This window comes from Trichosurus vulpecula, chromosome 4, assembly GCF_011100635.1.
Source record: "Trichosurus vulpecula isolate mTriVul1 chromosome 4, mTriVul1.pri, whole genome shotgun sequence".
Classification (NCBI taxonomy): domain Eukaryota; kingdom Metazoa; phylum Chordata; class Mammalia; order Diprotodontia; family Phalangeridae; genus Trichosurus; species Trichosurus vulpecula.
In genome coordinates this window covers 13,898,718-13,916,879 of record NC_050576.1, presented here as the reverse complement: position 1 = coordinate 13,916,879, position 18,162 = coordinate 13,898,718, and the positions used below count along the sequence as shown (strand labels likewise).

Here is an 18,162-nt window from a genome sequence, read left to right as displayed (position 1 = left end):
AAAGGAGAAATAAAACCAAAAAAGAAGGGAAAAAAGAGACCAAAAAGTTTGCCTCAATCTGCATTCAGATTCCACAATTCTTTCTCTGGATGTGCATAGCTTTTTCCAGCACATCATGAGTCTTTTGGAGCTGTCTTCAAACCTTGCATTGATGAGAGGAGTCAAGTCTATCAAGTTAGTCCTTACAGATGCCGTGTGTCTGTAATTGCTCTCCTCACTCAGTATCAGTTCAGATAGGGTCATTCCAGGTTATTATGAAGTCCATATCTTCCCCATTTCTTATAGCACAATAGTATTCCATAACATTCATATACCACAATTTGTTTAGCCATTCCCCAATTGATGGGCATCCCCTTGATTTCCAATTCTTTGCTACCACAAAAAGAGCCACTATAAATATTTTTGTACATACAGGTCCCTTTCCCACTTGTGTGATCTCTTTGGGATATAGCCCTAGGAGTGGTATTGCTGGGTCAAAGGGTATGCACATTTTTATAACCCTTTGGACATAGTTCAAAATTGCTCTCCAGAATGGCTGGATCGGTTCACAACTCCACCAACAATGTAATAATGTGCCGATTTTCCCACATCCTCCCCAGCATTTATCATTTTCCTGTTTTGTCATGTTAGCCAATCTGACAGGAGAGATGTGGTACCTAAGAGCTGTTTGGATTTGCATTTCTCTAATCAATAGTGATTTAGAGCATTTTTTCACATGCCTATAGGTATCTTTAATTTCTTCATCTAGAAACTGCCTGTTAATATCCTTTGACCATTTCTCAATTGGGAATGACTTGTATTTCTATAAATTTGGCTCAGTTTCCTGTATATTTTAGATACAAGGCCTTTATCAGAGACAGTGGTTGAAAATCTTTTCTCCCAATTTTCTGCTTCCCTCCTAATCTTTGTTGCATTGGCTTTGTTTATACAGAAACTTTTCAATTTGACATAATCAAAATTATCCATTTTGCATTTTGTAATGCTCTCTATCTCTTGCTGGGTCATGAATTCTTCCCTTTCCCAAATGTCTGACACGGAAACTATTCCTTGCTCTCCCAAATTGCTTATAGTATCATCTTTTATTCCTAAATCATGAACCCATTTTGACTTTATTTTTGTATATGGTGGGAGATATTGGTCTGTGCCCAGTTTCTGCCATACTATTTTCCAATTTTCCCAGCAGTTTTTGTGAAATAATGAATTCTTAACCCAGAAGCTGGATTCTTTGGATTTATCAGAGTAGTTTGCTATGGTTGTTCGCTACTGTGTCTTGTGTACCTAACCTATTCCACTGATCCACCACTGTTTCTTAGCCAGTACCAAGTGGTTTTGATAACTGCTATTTTATAATACACAAAATTCCAGTTCAAAGACTCTTTCTAGTTTCCTTTCTTCCTTCCTTCCTCCCTCCCTTCCTTCCTTCCTTCCTTCCTCCCTCCTCCTTCCCTCCTTTTCTCTCTCTCTGTCTCTCTCTCTGTCTCTCTCTCTCCTCTCTCTCTTTCTTTCTTGCCTAGCATAGCTATTTAATAATAAAATCTTAGACTGGACTGGAATGTGAAAGCAAATAATAAGGTACTATATAGATTATATGTAAATTTTGTATAGGGAGTTCAGGAGGACTAGCATCTATGGTGTGAGATTTTGCCGAGCCATTTTCAGGGCTGTTTATCCTCCCCCTCTTGTGCCTACATGATTCACCCAACTCTCATCTGTGGCTCCAAGAAGCTATAACAAGCACAAATGGTAGAACACAACCAATCATCTTCACAGATAGGCTAAACCAAGTTGCTGATAACTGACAAGCCTCAAACCAGTTGTTGAATTAGGAGGATGCCTAGCCCAAGACTTTCCCTGGACCAATGGGTGGATAAAAACAATTTGTTTCCATGGCCATGAAGGTGGCTGACGCAGGTGCTGTGGAGCACTTAGAACTTGGTCAGACATCGAAGATGACAAGGTTAACCATGGCATCCTGGGCCATCACCAGGCTTTCTGACTTTTCTCCTGCCACTGGACTTTGATGATTCTGGAGGAGAGAGTGAGGCTGAGGACTTTGTGCAACTCTACCTCACTTAAATCCAATTCATGGGCAAGTCAAGACATCACTTTCTGATGGTTGATCATTGGTTCTCTTTGAAAGCAAAAGACAAACAATAACAGCAACAATTTGCCATTGATTTGTGTGTAATTTTAATGAATGGTCATGAAAAACTCAAAGATTAGAGAACGTTTCAGTGGTTCAGGGAAAGCAAAGTCTTTCATCATCCCCCTTCCCCCACTCTTAGCCATAGTTAGGAATGAAAATATCAAGGGAAATGGTTTGGATTTGATCACTAAATGTATTTCAAATGGAACTGGAGTATTGGTCATTGGTGGCTAATAGTGGGGGAAATAAAAACCAGTAGGTGCTCAAACTGATAGCATTAGAAAAGAGACACACCCAAACCATGTGGGACACCCCTAGAACATTGAGAGGGAAATGTAGCTGCCTGGGTCTGAGATTGTGGACTCAGACTTAACCCAATTTTTATATAGCATTTGTCCCAGGTCTCAGATGTTTGCCTTATCTCAGCATCGCTTCATTGAAAGTATAAAGCAGTAAGGTTGGCATAGTGTAGTATAGGAGTTCTGGACTTGGGACTAGGAAAGAACTGGGTTTGACTCTCAACTCTGACATGTAGCTGTGTGACCTCTCTGAACTACAGTGTCCTCATATGCAAAATGAAAATGCATTGATTTACTAAAGGCTTACTATTTGCTGGGAACTGTGTTATGTCATAGGGATATAAAGACAAAACACAAGACAGTCCTTGTCCTTAAGTGGCTTATATTCTAATAGGGCAAGATAGTACAAATGAGGGAAGGGTCTATTTGGGAAAAGATGGACTTGCCTCTTCTAGGAGTAATGTCAGAATTGATATGACCATGTTTCCAAAAATGGATGAAGGTGGGAAGATGGCGGACAATGCAACTGGTAGGAATGAGAAACAAAGTAAGGTATATATGTGGCCTGTCAAAAATAGTGGGTCAGGTAAGCTATTTACCAATGGAGATGGCAGAGCCCTACCCTTGGGCAGAGATTCCCAGATGAAAATTCCATGATTTCACCTCTTGTCTCTGGGGCAAGGAACTGAGCAAAAAGATGGCCAGTGAGTAGGACTTAAAGTGAAACCCGAGAGTAATAATTCACAAATACAGATCTTCCAGGGCAGTGGCAAAGAACGCATGGGAGAATATAGACCTTAAAATGCCTTATAATCATCAGTTATTATCATTCACCAGGGAAGAGTAAATATATCCATTTTGTCAAGAAATTGGCTGGCTTATTCAGAGAATTTTGGATCTCTCGCAAAGCATCTCTTGCATCTCCTAATTCCAAAATAACCAGAAGCCCCCATAGTTTTGTCATGTCATGTTTTTCTTCTGTCCAATACACAAAAGATCGATGATTGAAAATTTCACCTTCAAGCAACATATATGGCATTTATTGAATTACAATATGTAGAAAGACACTTGGGCTTATTGGACCCTTAAAATACACTTGTAAAGGTTGAGTATAGCTCATCTGTATTTTAAAAGAATTCCACAATAGGACCTTGAGCATTGTCAATATAACTGTGTTGTGATGGTTTCGATCTCCTTGACTTTCAGATTTCTCCTTGTTAAGCATATAACACTCTGCCACCTCCTGATTACATTAGATTCTGACTGCTGAGGCCTTGAAATAGAATTGTTTTCTCTTGGTTTTCACTGATGCTAAAACATCTATTTAAACACACGTCTTTCTCTTCCTCTTTACTATTTTGTGCATTCATTAAAAATAGTCAAAAGAAAAATTATGTTTCTTCCCTTTCTCTACTTCTGATAGAGTAGTCTGTGCTATTGTTACCACTAGAGCACAAACATTTTCAAAGGACTTATGATGAAAAATGCTATCCACTTCCAGAGAAAGAAATGAATGAGCCTGAATGCAGATGAAATCAGGCTTTATAAACTTTCTTTATTTTTCTCACTTTTTAAAATTTTTTGGTCTGTGTTTTCTTTCTCAACATGACCAATATGGAAATATGTTCTGCATGACTGCATATGTGTAATTGATATCAAATTGCTTGCCTTCTCAAGGCAGGGGAGGGACAAGAGACAGAATTTGAAGGTGAAAATTTTTTAAAATGAATTTTAAAAAAATTTACATATAATTGAGAAAAGATGAAACAAAGAAATAATAGAAAACAAATGTAGCTCTTGTTCAAAGCATGATACCAGTACTGAAATACCTTTATTTTTGCACTTTTGTCATCAAGGCTCATTTTAAAAATCTAGAAGTTTAGCTGATCCATTTCCTTCTTGTAGGCAGGTGCCACTAAGCTGTCATCAATTCCAGAAGCCATGTTGTCTTGTTGCCAACAATCTGTAAATTTCTCTAGCCAGCATGGTAGAATGTCACGAAGTCATAGAGCATCATGTTAGAGTGCCTTTTGTAGAGATCTGAAAAAAATGATTGAGGTCTACACCAATGTGGCTCATGAACATTTTAGAAAGCTGAAAGGGAAAGCTTGATGAATCCCATGATGCTTTCCATTTTAGAAAATCTCCACATGACACATAGTAGGTGCTGAATAAATATTTATTGAATGAGTGAATATGGCAATTAGTGATCTCGTGGATAGGGGACTGGAGTTGGGATCAGGAAAACCTGGACTCCATCCTAGCTTCAGACCCTTATTTATAGCATCATGAACCTGGGCAAATCATTTAATTTCTCTGTGCCTCAATTTCCTCATCTGTGAAATGAAGGAGCTGGACTTGATGGCCTCTAAGTTCTTTTCCAGATTTAAGTTGAATATAAGTCCTAACTTGAATATTTAGTAACTTTGCAGTAGTGTAACAGAGAGGCACTGGGTAAATTATTTATCCTATCGGAACTGCAGGTTTCCCAATGTGTAATATTGTAGTAATAATAATAATAATAGTAAAAAGCAAAAAAAAACTTGGTTCCTCATCTCACAGGTTTACTGGAGAAATTTCTTTGAAACTTAACTGTGCTAAATAGATGTGGGCTGTTAGCTCTTTATTAATCTCAAGCCTTTATTTGTGTAACTGGCTACTGGCAAACTAAGATACAGACCTTGGATCAGAACTAATATTCTTTGCATGAAAGCAGCTTATTTAGAGGCTTGGTGAGCCAGCTTGAAGAGATACATGATGTCATGGGGGGTTCCTCTCTGATGTGTCAGTGTCCCATGACTATTTATTGACAGTTTATTGAAAGGTGACAAAAAGCCTTTTAGTTGATTGTTGAGCATACAAAAACCTTGAAGAGACAAGAGATGACTCTCTCCCTCTCAGCTTTTGAGTGATGAAGAACTATTGTAAGCCTCTGCGTAGGGAGACAGAGGTAGCAGGCATCATGGTGAGGTACCCTTTTTACCCACCTGGACCACCATCTCCTCTTAGGTAATTGAGTATCAGGGACAGGAGGAGCAGGTTATAATCTTGTTACCTTTAAAGGGTCAGAGAAGTCACCAGAAATAGTCACTGGAATCTATAATAGAGTCCATAGGCAACCTTAGCAGCTAATAGTAAGGAAGATCCAGCCCTGAAAAGTGGCCTCCTTGATCCAGTCTAGTTATGAATCTATCTAGCACCCCCAGAAGTGAACTTGGTGAGGGGAAATGTTTAGTAACACTCACTTTAAGATTGCATTCTCCCCAGGAACTAAACTGGTAGAGAATTCTTGGCTTTTGGACTTTTATCCTTATGATATTTTCTCAGTAAATATTCCTTTGTAAAAGTTAATTGAGGTTATTTGGTTAACTGACACTGGGGTAGTTATCACTAGTTAGAAGATATTGAGCAGGTGTCAATTGCCAAGATAGATATTGTGGCGATATTGACAAGGTCATTGATATTGAGGGGATACTATCTGATGATTGATACTGGGGAGGCAGGAATTGGTTGAATGATGTGGGGATGAAGACATCATATGGGAGCTCATGAGAAATAGTATTAGAGAAAAATGCCACAGTGCCAAAGAGTTAGAGTCTTGAAGAGGAGGCAGAATAGCCTTGCTCTGGGGACCCATCCTGCAAGTACAAGTGAGTGTTGTGAGATTAAGTGCAGAGATTCAGTCACCAAGCTTTGATAAGCACTCACTTGGTGCCAGGAGGGTCACTCTGCAGAGTGCTGGGGTTACAAATACAGGCAGAAAGAGAGTCCCCTCTCTCAAGGAACTCACAGCCTCTAGTGAATGAAACAACAGGCAAAAAACTATGCACAGACAAGCTACATACAAAATAAATTGAAGATAATGAAGAGAGGGAAGGCTCTTAATAAGAGCAATTGGCAAAGTCTCCATGCAGAAGATGGGACTTCAGCTCAGACTTGAAGAATCCAGTGAAGCAGGAGGCAGACATGAGGAGGGAGAGAGTTGTAGCCATGGGGCGAAAAAACTCAGACTAGGGAGATGGAGTGCTATGTGTTAGGAGCAGCATGGAGACCAGTGTCCTTGGAGTCCATTGGGTGTGAATGTGGAAGGTATAAGGAGACTGGAAAGGTAGGAGCGACCAGGGTAAAGAAGGGCTTTGATTGCCAAATAAAGTACTTGGTATTTGACCCTGGAGGTGACTGGAGTTTACTGAATAGAGGGGGTGACATGTTCAGATGTGCATTTTAAGATGAAGTTGACAGTGGAGTGGAGGATGGGCAGGAGAAAAGAGACTTGAGGCAGGAAGACCAACTGCTAAGCTATTTCAATAGTCTAGATGTAAAGCAATGAGGGTCTGCAGCAGGATGGTGTTAGTTTCAAGGGAGAGAATGGGGGTATAGACACGGAATTTGCCCAAAGACTGCTTTTAATGTCATTTTATACAGAAGGGGTAAAACTTTTCGAAAGGAAAAAAAAAGAAAAGGACATGATTTGCTTTTGCCTTGGGAAAGTGTTTGGATTACCCCTTCTAAGGTTGTTGTAAGCAACATTGCTGCTGCCCAGTCTATGTTTTGTCAGGGGTGATTGTCCAAATACCACAAGTTCATACCAGTTGCATTCCAAGGGAAAGGAAAGAAAAGGAATTGCAGAAGATGAGGTCCCCTAGGGTAGCATGAGGCTGGGGAATATCTCCAAAGACCAAACAACCAGATGCCAATTGGCTGCCCAAAGCATTCCAAGATCTGAGACTGATTCTACTCTAGAGAGTGGTAACCAGTCTGAGGGTTACAGGCCCCTGGGGAGTCATAGCAAGGACTCCTCAAATCCATTAAAAAAGGAACATGTCATCCAGAGCCTGAATTAAAAAAAAGTCTGACACATATATGTCCTGCTAGTTTTCAAATGTACGAAGGCTGAGGGTTGATTAATAAAATACACATTCACCTAAAAGTGTTGCTTATTTCACAGAAGCTTTTTGAATCATGTGTTTTAGTAATTGATTGACACATGTAGTATAACTATTCTCATGTGTTGGTTCAGAATTTTTTAATGTAAAGAGGGAGTCTTATGTTCAGAAAAACTGGGAATCACTTCTTTAGGTCATTTCAATTTTTAAAGGACAAAACCAATTACAAGATATGTTAGGTGGAATTTTATAAAATTGATTTATGTGATGCAATTGAAAAAAAATAATTTGGATTTCAGTTTCAAAACTGATGAAATGAATATTCTTTAAGATCAAACTTAACATTTTTCTTTTTAAAATAATAAGAAAGTTTTGTGTCATGGGCTACCAATGCTTCAATAACTATGATTTTCATTAATGGATTGTCAAGTAGATTAATTGATTAATAAGAAGATTAAGCATTTGCTGTGTGTTAGGTGCTGGTCTAACATGGGAGATTCCATTGGACTAGGAGTCAAGAAGATGTGTGTTCTGCTCGTTAATAATAATAATTAGATATTATGTCGTGTTTTAAAGTTTGCAAAGTCCATTACCTACATTCTCTCATGTGATCCTCACAACAACTCTGTGAAGTGGTCAATACAAATGGTATTATCCCCATTTTGCTGATGAGAAAACTGAAGCTCAGTGAGTTTCAGTGACTTGCATATGATCACAGCTAATAAATGTCAGAGATGGGATTTGAACCCAGGTCCTGCTCATTCCAAATCTAGTATTACACTCACTATGTCACACAGCCTCTGTTATGATATTTACCAAATCCCAAAGCCTCTCTAGGTCTCAGTTTTCTCATCTGCAAAAAGATGACACAACTACAAGATTCCTCAGAGCACTCCCAGCTCCAACACTCTAGGATTCCACAGCAAAAAATGCCTTCTCTTATGATGGCCAAGATGCAATTATTCAGATATCGATTGTCCAGTTGGTGACTCATCTTGTCCCTTATCCTCACCTTTTCTTGCACTTCCTATTTTTGGCCCTTTTAAGCACTCTTTAGCTTCATAACTTAAGTCCAGACTAATTATATCTTCAAAATGAAACCCAATGTGCTTAATTTGGGCAATTATGCTCAAAAATATTTGTGCTTTTAAAACCACTAATCTTCAACCTTCAGCTCTGAAACATCAAACGTGTGTTTTCAAGATGATGACCGTTATTTTCTCAGGTAAACTGGTTTTCAATTAGAGGTAGAGTATAAACAAGCCTGGGATGCAAATGTTATTATGGTGCAAATTTCACACTTAAGGAAAATGGGGTAGACAGAGGAGAAGTGATTTATTCAGGATGACACAAAGGAAATATGAGGCTAGATTTGAACTTGGGTCTTCCTGACTCCAGGTCCAGCACGCTATCTAATGTATCGCTTAGTTGCCTCTGCTAAGTAGTGTTATGAGTCTTGGACATTTGACATCACCCTTCTAGGCCTTCATTTTCTCATCAGTAGGGGGGGAGGGGTAGTATGGTGTACTGGATGGGGAGCTAGCCTCAACAACTGAGTCTGAATCCCATTTCTGACACTTGCATAACCCTGGGTAAGGTTGAAGAAGGCAGAGAAGAGGAAAGAACCATGGGTAAGAACAGCAGGAATTCCAGAGAAGAGATCGATGCTTGATACCTTGTTGCCCTTTGGTCTTACTCTGGAGAAATGTTGTTAGACAATTGGAAGACTAGAAACTCGCCCTGACCAGGCTTGAGAAGCTGTTACACTGGGCAGCTGTCATGGGGGCGATTGACATCAGCCCTGACAGTACTTGTCAGGAGGTGGAAGACAGACTGCCAGAACATTCTTTCACTCTGGACCAGAAGAGAAACCAGCACCTGCCCACAAAGAGCTTACATTCTATTTGGAGAAATAGCATGTACACAAGTAGGATAGGGACTGGACCTGGATTTTATCAGAATAAGCACCTTCTAGATGAAGAGACTCCTTCTCCAGGTTGACACCTTCTCTGCAATTTACAGTTTCTGACAGTTGTTTAGAGCAGAGGTGTCAAACACGTAGATTAAAATGTAATTGGGAAATATTTAGAAAAATAAATAAAATAATAAAACATAATGTTAATAGGTAGCTTTCTAAGTCAACTTGAGGTCTATAGGGATATTTATGTGTGGCTGAATGGTTCCCTTTCTATTTGAATTTGACATCACTCGCCTAGAGCGCTGGGACATTTGTTGATTTATTCAATGTCACCCAGCCAGTATGTGTAAGAAGTAGAACTCGAATGCAGATCTTTCTGGGTCCAAGACCAATTCTCTATTCATTAGGCTACACTGTTTTTCACATTTATTGACTATATTAAAAATAAATAGAAGGTGAATTAGAGAGGGAATGCAGCAGAGGGGGAATGGTCTGGAAAATCTCCATATAGAAAGCTTGTGCATTAGATAAAGCTAAGGATTCTGAGACAGAGGTCAGGAGGGAGGGCATTCCTGGAACAGACAATGGCCCATTGGACAAAGGTATGGAGACAATATATGGATTCTCTGTGAAAGGAACAACAAGAAAGCCAGTTTAGCTAGACCATAGAATGTAGGTAGGGGAAAATAAGCTTGAAAGATAGACTGTGAAAGGCTTTCAAAGACATGGGAGTTTGTATATTGCACTAGAAATAAGAGGGGGCTTGTAGTGTTTATTGAGTTAGGGTGTGACATGGTCAGTCTTCCACTTAAGGTAAATTAGAGTGGGAATCTTGTGGAGGATGAGCTAGAGTGGGGAGAGGCTTGAGGCAGGAAGATCAACCAGTAAGCTCTTGCAATAGTCTAGGGAAGAGGTGATGAGGGTCTGAAATAAGGCAGTGGCTGTATGAAGGAGTCAGATATGAATGGTGTTGTGGAACTAGAAATGAGAAGATTAGCCAGCTGATTGTATTGGGAGGTGAGGGATAGGGAGAAGCTGAGGATAATTCAAAGACTGAGAACTTGAGAGACTAGAAGGATGGTGGTGCATTGCACAGAAGTAGGGAAATTTGGAACTGAGGTGGATTTGGAGCGGGAGGGAAGAGGATGAGTTCTCTTTTGGACATGCTGAGTTGGAGATTTCTAGGGGATAATTCATTTTGGAATATCCAAGGAGCAGTTTGTGATACAGGACTGAGATGTAGACAAAAATGGAGTTAGGTATGTTATCTGCATAGAGTGAATAATTATTCTCATGGGACCTACTAAGGTCATCAAGGGAGAGAGTATAAAGAAAGATGAGAGGGCCTAGGACAGAGTCCTGGAGAACACCCAAAGTAAGGAAGTATGATATGGATTGTTTACCAGAAAAGGAGATTGAGAAGTTGCAATCAGATGGGTAGAGGAAGCACCTGGACAGAAGGGTATCATGAAAAGAGAGTGGGGAGGGAGGGAGAGAGACAGACAGACACACACAGAGACAGAGACACAGACAGACAGACAGACACACACACAGAGACAGAGACACAGACAGACAGACAGACAGACACACACACAGTAGCCAGGAGGAGAGAACTTGTTCAATTGTACCAGATGCTGCAGAGATCAAGATCAGATGCTTCTATGATAACCACAGTTTTTCCAGAGTCCCAGTCAGATCATGAATAAAGTACTGCTTTTATTGTGTCAATGAATAACTCACCACTCCCACCTCTCTACAGTGGCCTAGGTTGGTATCTGGATACTCAGAAAGCCATTACCTGGATCAGACTCTCCTGTGTTGAGAGACCCATCAAACCGGGGTGTGCAGTGAAGTGAAGAGATGAAAATTAACGAGGGAATTCAGTGAGGAAACCCATCCCCAAGATGGGTAATTGGAAGTCCCCCAATAATGTATGTAAATTACTTAGCATAGTGCCTGCTTTCCTTCCTTCTTTCCCTTCTTTTCCTCTTTCTTCCCTCCTTTCCCCCTCCCTCCTTTTCCCATCCTTCCTTTTCCCTCCCTTTCCCCCTCCTTCCTTCCTTTCCCCTTCCTTCCCTCCCTCCATCCTTCCTTTATTTCTTTCCTCCTCCCCCTCTCTTTTTTAGTCCTCCCTCCCTCCCCTCCCTCCCTTTCTTCCTCTCTCCCTCCCTCCTTTCCTCCCTCCCTCCCTCCCTTCCGCACCTTCTCCTGTCATTAGCATTAGTATTCCTGATAGCATCTTACTTTATTTACTCACCTTCTATTGTCATTATTATTATTATTATTATTATTATTGTCATCGCTACTATTTTACTCCAGAATTTTTCCATGTCGATTTGGGCCACGGGTCAGAGGGAGAGCCAGACCCAGGTGGAAGAAGGGCTGGACTCCTGTCCCACCAGAACCCCTTTTGCATCTTCTGAGGCAGGATGCTGCCTAGGTTTCTCTCCCCTTTGCACGCGGCAGAGGCGGGCACAGCGACCTTCTGCTCCTCCCATCCCCCCTCATTTCTTTCTTGCCCCGCTCCTGGGTCCTGCGATTTGTGCCTCCATACTAGGGCACCTCTCCAAGTGACACGCCCAGCTGGGGCACTCACCAACTGTGCCTCCCGACTCCACTACCCAGCCCCAGACGTTTGAGCAGCGGGCGGGGGGGGGGCATCACTTCTCCAGCTCCCCCAGTCTTTAGCGGCCACAGCTGGAGCTGAGCTGCTCTCAGATTCCAGCCGCTGGCCAACGGAGGACAAGGAGAGGCGGGGAAGGGGCTGGCACGTGCGTCCAAGGAGCGGGATCGTTTTTCACCCCTCCCTTGCCTTCCCTTTCCTTCCCTCCCCTTCTGCAATCGCCTCTTCTCCCCAGCGTTCCTGTCCCCTCCTCTTCTCTGGCCTCCCTACCAGTCCCCTCCCCTTGCTCTCTGAAGAGTTCCCGCTGCACCTTGCCAGGGAGTTTGGACGGAGCGTGCTCGCTCACTCAGGGATGCTCCTAGCCAGACCCAGCCAAGAGTTCCAGGCTCTGTGAACTCTCTAAGGGACACTGCTGCCGCTGAGGCTGCCCTTGGCCTTGCCTTTGACCTGACTGGACGCTGAGCTCCCTTGGATCCCAGGTAAGATCAGACTCCTTTTCTCTTCTATTGTGCAATTTTCAATTTCCGAGGGTGTGGGGTAGGGGAGGTAGTAGAGTACTGACTAAGGAGGACAGGTGTGATCCAACGTAGTGGTGTGTGTGCCTGAGTGTGTGTATGTGTGTGCATATGTGTATCGGTTCCCCTGTAGCTTGTATGTTGTGGTTGTGCGTTGGTGTCTAGCACGTGGATTGTGTGAATGTGTAGAGTTTGTGCATGCTTAGTGTGTGGTGGGTGTGTATTGTGTATGTATGTGCCTATGTGTATTGTGTGTGGGGTGTGTGCCTGTGTATGTATCCTGGGTAGCCACCTGAGTTCTCAGCTTTGCTTCTTTGTGACCTTAATTAGGAGTCTATCGTTTAGAGATGATTGAGGAGAAGCTTCTAGTGACTAACATCTGGGAGTATCTTCCTGGGCCTGGGGCTCCAGCTACAGTGGTGGTTGGACTCCCCTTAGAGGCCCCAAACTCTCACTGCAATCAAAGTCTAGGGTGGGAGCTGCTGGATTCTTGCCTACAGACTTCCAAGGAAACAGGCTGGAATAGGAAGTTTGTATTGTTGGGGAAGGACTCAAGTCAGAGTCACCCCAAGCTACAGAGCAAGTTGAGGTAGGATTCAAGTCAAGGGTTTCCCTTGTCTCTAAACTATTTTCCAGATTGTTGGATTATATTTTTTTTTTAACAAAGGCCGCCTTGGACTTGGGAGTTTTATTCAATTCAACAAACAACAACAACAACAAAAAACCCCTCACATTTAATTGTCCAAGGTTACAAAAGGAAACATATTGTTTGGCTGGCTAAGAGCTTCCCTAGTTCCTTAAAGCAAGAGGAAACTCAAAATGCTTCCACTCCTCTCCCTCTCCCCACCCCCAACAAAAACTAAAGCAAGGCGCATGTCTTGGGAAAAGCATGGAAAAGCTAGAAAAGAATTTTTTTTATCCCAAAGATGATATAATTATTTAATTGTAGTTTGCCTCGCTGTCTGTGTACCTGCTTCCTGGATTTTTTCCATTAGAAATGTTGGGGAAAAGCATGGCTATATTGAGCTTACAAGGAAAGCTGTTTGAGTAGTGTCAGCACTGCCTGCCTGGGACCTTCTTTCTAATTTCCCTCTTGCTGCTAATGTGCACATTGGATTAGATGATCTCCAAGATCTCTTTTAGCTCTGAAATTCAGAGACTGTATATTTATTGAAAGTATATGATCGTGTTCCCTGAGACACTTAAAAGTCCCATCCACGGTGGCTTTGGCAGCTCTCCAAGTGATCATCAATTATGAGCTGGAAGAGATCATTGAGGCCAACTCCCTCATTATGAAGATGAAGAAGCTTAAGCACAGAGAGTTAGTGGCTTGCTCAGGGTCACACAACAAATAATTGTATGAGATGGAATTCAAGCCCAGGTCTTCAATCCAAGTTCAGTACTCTCTGCTGTACCATGCTGTCTCAGGATTTTCCAAGTAATGACAGGAAAGGAGAGCGTTTACAAATTGATGTGAAAATCATGGCAAGTTAGAAGGGACTTTAGAAATCATCTTCATTTTTACAATTGAGGAAATTAAAGCTGAGGGAGGATAAATTGAAGGAGCTAGATATGTTTAACCTGGACGAGATAGTTGGGTGGGGGCGTGATGGTTCTGTTGTTATTGTTCAGTCAGTTTCCAACTATTTTCAACTCTTGAAGACCCCATTTGGGGTTTTCTTGAGAAAGGTATTGGAGTGATTTGCCATTTCCTTCTCCAGTTCATTTTACAAATGAGGAAACTGAGGCAAACAGGGTGAAGTGACTTGCTCAGGTTCACACTGCTAGTAAGTGCCTGATGCTTGATTTGAACACAGGTCTTCCTAGTTCACATGGAAAAGGAATTAAATGGGTCTCCTTGGCCCAGAAGTTAGATCTAGGAAGGATGAGTGGAAGTTATAAAAGTGCAAAGTTAGGACAGATGTGTGTCAATGCTTCCTAGCACTGAGAGCTGTCACAAGGGAACATAAAGATGGAGAGCTTTGATCAAAGGCTGGATGGCCATTTGTTGCTAGTTCTGCAGGCAGTTTTTGGACTGTTTGGGCCACTGGGTTCCAAGACTGAGATTCTGTGATTCACTAGGCTTCTATGAGGGAACAATGTAGGAAATAAGAGCTGGGCTAAGTTCGAGTCCTCTCACTCCACAGCCAAGCGCCTTCCAGACAGCCTGCTACCTCTGAGTGTTCTGTTCCATGTCCATGCTCTCTTTCCTGAAGTACCTGAGTCTTTTCTTTGGGAAGGATATTGAAGTTGGGGATGGGGAGGCAGTACTTTGAATTTTTTTTTTGAGACTGGGCAAGTCAAACAGCATACTATATTATTGTCGCTCTTGCCAGTCAAGTTTTTTTTCAAAGTCAAAGACTGCTTGGTTTAAGGTCTAGTCTACCACTTTGGGAGGTGAGCAAGGGGACAGTGAAGCCTTTCTTAAAATCATAACTCACCATGTTCTATCGATCTGTTGGAGTGCTGGGACCATGGTCCAGGGGATGTATAATTTGATTTTAAAGTTGCATTTCCCTCTAAACTTTAAGAATCAACACCTCTCAGTTACTGAAGTCACAAAATGTTCCCATGTGAGCAGACATATTGTGATTTTGCATCTGGAATGATGCAGCTGGAACATAGGACCTTTTCTCATTTACTATGGCCAAATAGCTTGCTTTAGAAGAAAAGTAAGTCAATATTTCCAAGTCACTGTTGTACTTGAATTGTCTTTGTTACTTTTTAATATAAAGTTGTGTGTCGAATGCTAAGGAAGCAGTTTAAGACCATGTCAGAGCTGCCTGAAATTAAGTTCATTGGCAGACAGCTGTGTATTTGGTTGTCCTGGAAATAATCCCAGAAAACAACAGAGGTTAACCAAATAGATAAAGCAGAAATTGGAAGTTGGCCCGATTCTCCCTCCTTCCCAAAATATAGCATGCCCAAACCACAAATTACCTCCCTCTCCCTCTCCAACCCCCCCCAAACAAACAAACATAAAACTGCAAACAACTAACCAACCAGGCAATTGTGCAAACGATTGAATTTGTGTTAACTCTTGTTTTCCATTGGTATTTGAATTTGAAAATCATTTTCTATGTATCGAGAGAGTGTAAGAATTTGATTAACTCACTTTTGTGGCTACTAATAATTTTTTTCTTTACCTCTAATAGTAGTTTCAAAGTTATGTAAAATGAAGCCATCATCTATGCAATTATGGAATTATGGAAACTATGGAATTGAGAGGGCCAATTGATACTCATCTTAGGTCTCTGGAGAGGAAATAGCAGCTTTTTGCCCTAGCCCCCTATTCTATGAACTGCACCTCATCTTGTGGGCTTGTTAAGAGTGAGAACACAGCAGGGCAATCTTCTTAAAACAATCTTTTCCTATGTATAGTTTTTCAGATGGTTTCAAGAAAGTGGGGATAATCTTGAAGAGAGAGGGGAAACAGTATTTTATTATTAATTCTTAATAATCTTTAAAATACTTTTCACTTAAATTTTAAAAATAAGCATTTATTATTAAGTGGCTCTCATGTTAGATTATAAACTCCTTATCTTTTGCTTCTTTTTGTGTTCCCAGAATTTAACACAGTGCCTGTTACACAGTAGGTACTTAGTAAATGTTTATTGCTTGATTGCAGGGTGCTGACCGTACAAAGAGAAGAAGGAAAATGACAATGCCTTGCTTTCAGGAAGCTTATATTCCACTGGAGGAGCATACACTCTTTCTTAACTTAATTTTGCTTGCTGCCTTTCATTTTATGATTTCAAAATAAGTTTTTTATTATTATTTTTATTCCATACTTTATTTAATATTTTTTAGTTTTCAGCATTGATTTCCACAAGATTTTGAGTTACAAATTTTCTCCCCATTTCTACCCTCCCCCACTCCAAGATGGCATATATTCTGATTGCCCCGTTCCCCAGTCAGCCCTCCCTTCTTTTACCCCACTCTCCCTCCCCCCATCACTTTTCCCTTTACTTTGTTGTAGGGCAAGATAGATTTCTATGCCCCATTGCCTGTATATCTTATTTCCCAGTTGCATGCACAAAACAACTTTTTTTGAGCATCTTCTTTAAAACTTTGAATTCAAAATTCTCTGCCCTCTTCCCTCCTCACTCACTCTCCCTAAGAAGGCAAGCAATTCAACATAGGCCGGACATGTATCATTATGCAAAACACTCCCACAAACAGTCATATTGTGAAAGACTATATTTCCGTCCATCCTATCCTGTCCTCCCTTTATTCAATTTTTTCCCTTGACCCTGTCCCTTTTCAAAAGTGTTTGCTTTTGATTACTTCTTCCCCCTACCTACCCTCCCTTCTATTGTCCCCCCTTTCTTATCCGCTTCCCCCTACTTTCATGTGGGGTAAGATACTCAATTGAGTGTGCATGCTATTCCCTCCTCAAGTCAAATCGGATAACAGCAAGATTCACTCATTCCCCCTCACCTGCCCCCTCTTCCCTTCCAACAGAACTGCTTTTTCTTGCCACTTTTATGTGAGATAATTTACCCCATTCTATCTCTCCCTTTCTCTCTCTCTCAATATATTCCTCTCTCATCCCTTAATTTTATTTTATTTTTTTAGATATCATTCCCTCATATTGAACTCAACCTGTATCCTGTGTCTATATATATGTATATTCCCTTCAACTACCATAATACTGAGAAAGGTCTCATGAATTACACACATCATCTTTCCATGTAGGAAAGTAAGCAAAACAGTTTGACTTTAGTAAGTCCCTTATGTTTTCTCTTTCTTGTTTACCTTTTTATGCTTCTCTTGATTCTTGTGTTTGAAAATCAAATTTTCTATTAAGCTCTGATCTTTTCATTGAGAAAGCTTGAAAGTCCTCTATTTTATTGAAAATCCATATTTTGCCTTGGAGCATTATATTCAGTTTTTCTGGGTAAGTAATTCTTGGTTTTAATCGTATTCCAAGCCCTTCGATCCCTTAATGTAGAAGCTACTAGATCTTGTATTATCCTGATTGTGTTTCCATAATACTCAAATTGTTTCTTTCTGGCTGCTTGCAGTATTTTCTCCTTGACCTGGGAACTCTAGAATTTGGCGACAATATTTCTAAGAGTTTTCTTTCTGGGATCTTTTTCAAGAGGCAATTGGTGGAGTCTTTCAATTTCTATTTTACCCTCTGGCTCTAGAATATCAGGGAGATTTTCCTTGGTAATTTCTTGAAAAATGATAGTTAGGCTCTTTTTTCGATTATGGCTTTCAGGTAGTCCGGTAATTTTTAAATTATCTCTCCTGGATCTATTTTCCAAGTCGGTGGTTTTTCCAATGAGATATTTGACATTGTCTTCCGTTTTGTCATTCCTTTGGTTCTGTTCTATAATATCTTGGTTTCTCATAAAGTTACTAGCTTCCACTTGCTCCAATCTAATTTGTGAGGTAGTATTTTCTTCAGTGGTCTTTTGGGCCTCCTTTTCCATTTGGCTAATTCTGCCTGTCACGGTATACTTCTCCTCATTGGCTTTTTGGAGCTCTTCTGCCATTTGAGTTAGTCTATTTCTTAAGGTGTTATTTTCTTCAGTATTTTTTGGGTCTCCTTTAGCAAGTCGTTGGCTTGTTTTTCATTGTTTTCTTGCATTGCTCCCATTTCTCTTCCCAATTTTTCCTCTATTTTTCTTACTTACTTTTCCAAATCCTTTTTGAGCTCTTCCATGGCCTGAGCCCAATTCATATTTTTCTTGGAGGCTTTTGGTGTAGGCTCTTTGACTTTGATGACTTCTTCTGACTGTATGTTTTGGTCTTCTTTGTCACCAA

At 40.9% G+C, this 18,162-nt stretch overlaps 1 protein-coding gene across 4 annotated transcripts in view; it reads left to right on the top strand.

The window, feature by feature from the left end:
- The window catches only part of LEPR (leptin receptor), a 148,060-nt gene that overhangs the window by 50,030 nt on the left and 79,868 nt on the right, over nt 1-18,162 (top strand). For 2 of the 4 annotated variants that reach the window (XM_036754166.1, XM_036754163.1), the window contains exons 2-3: nt 11,009-11,180; nt 12,108-12,351. The gene's annotated coding sequence lies outside the window, so the exon portion shown is untranslated. Of the gene's footprint in view, nt 1-11,008; nt 11,181-11,674; nt 12,352-18,162 lie in introns of those variants that run through there. The other 2 variants (XM_036754165.1, XM_036754164.1) reach the window with 2 other exon arrangements.